The sequence below is a fragment of the Dromiciops gliroides genome, chromosome 2 (assembly GCF_019393635.1).
Source record: "Dromiciops gliroides isolate mDroGli1 chromosome 2, mDroGli1.pri, whole genome shotgun sequence".
In the NCBI taxonomy this organism is placed as follows: Eukaryota; Metazoa; Chordata; class Mammalia; order Microbiotheria; family Microbiotheriidae; genus Dromiciops; species Dromiciops gliroides.
Genome location: NC_057862.1, coordinates 499,677,750 through 499,682,463, shown reverse-complemented (window position 1 = coordinate 499,682,463; position 4,714 = coordinate 499,677,750). Strand labels below are relative to the sequence as shown.

General features: G+C 40.1%; 1 pseudogene; it reads right to left on the bottom strand.

The window, feature by feature from the left end:
• Positions 1–2,487: 2,487 nt before the first annotated feature.
• LOC122744647 lies at positions 2,488–3,025 on the bottom strand (annotated as a pseudogene).
• Between the last annotated feature and the right edge of the window lie 1,689 nt (positions 3,026–4,714).

Sequence of the window (4,714 nt, the reverse complement as noted above, 5' to 3'; positions counted from 1 at the left end):
TCTCTACATATCCTAGAGAGTGCTGTTTAATTAACCACAATTAATGAGAGTACAGTCATGTGCCATTCCATATTTATAAATTCTTGGGTATTTTCATTGCAAAGGGTCAGAGAAAGACTGTGTGTGTGTGTGTGTGTGTGTGTGTGTGTGTGTATGTGTGTGTATGTGGTGATGATTGGTTTCTGTGGGGGATGGTAATGTAGCAGGAACACATACAAACAAGCCTCATAACAATAATAACTTTGTTCCACCTATTCCTTGATTCAATTCAAGGTGTGTAAGTAAAGCTCTGTAGCAGGCAGGCATGAAGAATAGAAAGGTGCAAAATGACTCAAAATCTCTGACCTAACAAGGGGATATAATATGTACATAAATGTATTATGGGCCAGGTTGTGATAGGGACCAAGAAAAAACTGGTTAGTACTATTAGAAATATGAGGAGAGACAGAAAGTACTAATTTGAAGGAATCAGGGTAAGCTTATGGAGAATCTGTGAACTTTTTCTTTGAGAAAATCACATCTGAACTGTTTTGAAGGGCTTGAAGAAGGAGTGATTATTTTAATCAATTCATTAGCTTTGTTCAGAAAATATTTATCCAATACCTACAAAGATATATAATAAATAGTTTCTGCCCTTGAAGGGCTTGCAATCTTGTTGGAGAAAGATCACTAATACCTATGAATACTTTAAAAAATGATACAAGGCAAAAATAGAAATCAAATCCCAAAGATGCCAATTATGATCCAATGAAGTTGGACAATTCACTTCATGACTTGTAAAGTGTGTTTGGTGGTGGTGGTAGTGGAATTGTATATTGAAGTTTCTTTCAAAACTCTAAATTTATTTCCATATGACTATTGCGTGATTAATCAATCAATAGCTCATATATTTGTTAAGAACCTATTATATTGGAATGAGAGGAGCCAAATAGTCAAAAATAAAGAGAAGGGATTGTGAGAAATGGGTAGTTGTTTCCTCTCAATGTGGATATAACGGTCAGTCATACTCTCCCGACCTGTTTGTAGGACAAAGGTCTCAGATCCCCTCCTCCCCCTCAGGTTAGCAAGGTCACATGGTTCAAGGAGCCCTGGTCTCAATGTCTGCTCCAGAGTTGTGTCCATATAAGGAAGTATAAGGTCCATTCCTGAGTTATGCCCATACAAGGAAGAGGGGTGGGAATACTGAGTTCCAATTAGCTAGTTTTTGCACATAGATTGTAACCCTACCAGTGATGAAAAAGGGGAAGGTCCATTCGAGTTAAAGACTAGGGTATAAAACAGGGCCTGCAAGCCCCCTTTCTGGTCACCCACTAGCTGCACACTAGGGTACCTCCTTCTCATGAGAAGAAAATAAAGCCTTTGTCACTTCAAAAAAAAAAAAAGAACCTATTATGTACCAGACACTGATTGATACTTGAATAAAAATACAAAGCATGAACCGCCCACCCCAACCCCCATAAAGGAATTGACATCCTATTAAGGGAGACAATATGTGTTTATACAAATAAATACAGAATCAATACAAAATAAATAGAAAGTAATTAGGGAATAAAGTCATTAGAAGTTGGGATCAAGAAAGTTTTCATGTAAAACAGTAGATGGTACTTAAGCTATATCTTGAAGGAGGAGAGAGATCTAGGAGGTATAAAAGAGGAGGTAGTATACCCCAAGGAGTGTCAATATATATATAGAGAGATTTATTTGTGAGGAATGATGAAACCAGTTAAACTTACAAATTAATTAATTCACATAGAGTAATAAATGGCTGATAGATGCAGCTTGGTGGCCCAGTAGATAGAATGCTGTGCCTGGAGTCAGGAAAAACCTAGTTCAAATCTGGCCTTAGATACTTACTAGCTATAGAACTTTCATCTAACCTGTTTGCCTTGGTTTCCTCATCTATAAAATGGGGAAAATCATAGCAACTATCTTTTAGGGTTGTTGTAAGGATCAACTGAGATAATAATTGTAAAGTGCTTAACACAGTGCCTGTCATATGGTAAGTGCTATATAAATTTTAGGTATTTATTATTATTATTCATTATGTTTTCAGTGGTTATTGAACAGTTTTTACTCAAAGTCATTTAAAATATGTTGGAGCAATCAGTCTTTGAAATCTGTATGTTTATTCTGCCTATTAATGCAAGGTTGACCCTATCTAGGTCTGCCACATAGATAAAAAGTCCCTAATTTGGGATTATTTCACTTAATTTTTGGACTTCTAGAAGTCTTGCCATGGAATGGATGCTAAGATATCATGAAGGGGAGAAAAAGAGGGATTTACCAGTAGGTGTTTATTTTGCTAGTGTTGCCAAGACAGAAGCTGTGGCACTGCCCACCCTAGCTCCCTTTTCCTGTCCCAGTATCATTATGCCCTTTCGTGATCCATTTTAATATCCAAGCCTGCTTTTTTTTTTTTTTTTGAGCAGCGGGCAGGCTTTATTCTTTATTGTAGGCCCAGTCGGTCTTCTCGTGGGGCTGCTTCTTCTAGTCCTGCTTCAGGCTCAGCCGCTTGAACAGGTATTCTCCCAGCTCGGGCTGGGGGTCGGCCTGCACGTGGCGCAGGGTGGTCAGGTGGTCGCCCAGGCGCTTCAGCAGCTTCACCTCTTCGCCCAGGTAGTGGCTCTCCAGGAAATCGCAGAGGTGTGGATCCCCTTGGCTGGAGCCCAGGGCATGCAGCTTCAGGAGGGCCTGGTTCAGACCCTTCTCCAGGCTCAGGGCAGCCTCCATGGCATCCAAGCTGCAGCCCCACTCATCTTGACCAGGTTTCTGCACAGGCTGGAGGAGGACCCGGCCCCCACGTTGGTTCTGGAGCCGCATAAGACGCTCGGCGCCCTCGCGTTTCTCCTTCGCCAGGTCACGGAAAAAAATGCGACACCCTCGGCAGAGCGACATCGTCCCAGTCGAAATAGAAACCCAAGGACAGGTAGGAGTAGGAGGCCTGCAGGTAGAGGTTGGCCAGGTGGTTGACAGCGGCCTCGGCCTCGGAGGAGAAGTTTTGGCGGATCTGAGAGGTGGAGCTCATGGCACCGACGGCAACGGCAGGAGGCGGCTGGTCCCGGGGCTGTTTGGTCTCGGAGGCCAGGGGCCGATGGTCCTGGAGGCGGATGGTTTCGAAAGCAAGGGTCAGGTGGTCCCAGGGGCTGTAGGGCTGCAGAAGGACGAAGATCTAGCGCGAGGGGAGCTGGGGGAACCCCGGGTCTGTTCCGTCCAAACACTGTTGAAGCAAGAACCAGATCCGGGAGACGAGGTCTCCCAAGCCTGCTTTTGATGTGTGCCCAAACCTGATTTTATTTTATTTATTTTTTTCACTTTTAGTTTTATTGATATTTTTATTTTTAACATTACAAACATTTATAGATTACTCCTGTGTCATGAGACTTCTGCTTGGTGGTGTGGTGGACAGAGTGCCAAGCCTAGAGTCAGGAAAACACATAATCCTGAGTTCAAATCTTGCCTCAGACATTTACTAACTGTGTGATCCTGGTCAAGTCATTTAATCTTATTTGCCTCAGTTTCCTCATCTGTAAAATGATCCAGAGGAGGAAATGACAAACCATTCCAGAATTTTTGCCAAGAAAATCCCAAATGGGGTCATGAAGAGTCAGGCACAGATAAAATGACTCAACAACAACAAAATTAATGATAATTACTTCATTTTAAAGCTCATGCAATTCATATCTGTAGCAATCTCTGCTACCCCACTCCTCTAATTAAAAAAAGAATCTATATTTTCCATTCCCCTTCCCCTGTGTTGGGCATACTGTGATCTTCCCTAGGCTGGCACTCTTTCTAGAGATGTCCTTCCACATAGAAAAGTTAAAAAAGTCTCCAATTAGTGATAATATATTGAATTTCAATGTACTTTAAGATTTACAAAGTAATTCTCTCGCAGCAGGTCTTCAAGATAAGTAGTGAAGGTATTATTAGCCTCATTTTATAAATGAAGATGTTGAAGTTCAGATAGGTAAAACGACTTGCCCATGATCAATTAAAGCTAAGGGTCCAATTAAGAAGCAATTTTATAGGCATACAATATACAGTAGTAAATGAATATAGTAACCTTGTGTTTGATAAATGCAAAGATTTAAGCTTTTGGGAAAAGATCTTTCTATTTGCTAAAAATTGCTGGGAAAACCAGAAAGCACTCTTGCAGAAATGAGGTATAGACCAATATCTTACACTGTTTACCAAGATAAGGTCAAAAATAGATATATAACCTAGACATAAAGGGAGATATCACAAGTAAATTAGAGGCACATAGAGACACAATTACCTATCAGATTTATGGATAAGAGAAGAGTTTATGAATAAACAAGAGATAGATGGGATGTAAAATGGATAATTTTGATTATGTTAAAAAGGTTTTATACAAATAAAATCAATGTAGCCAAGATTAAAAGGAAAGCAGAAAGTTGGGGGAAATTTTTTTATGGGCAGTTTCACAGATAAAGGTCTTCATATGTTAAGTACATAGAGAACTGAGTCAGATTTAGATGAATGAGTCTTTCCCCAATTGATAAATGGTCAAAGGACATGAACAGGCAGTTTTTTTTTGCTGAAGTTATTAAAGCTATCTATAGTCATGTGAAAAATGCTCTAAATTATTATTGATTGGAGAAATGCAAATTAAAACAACTTTGAGGTACCATATCATACCTATAAGATTGGCATATTAGAAGGGAAAAATGAGAAATCCTGGAGATGTAGAAAA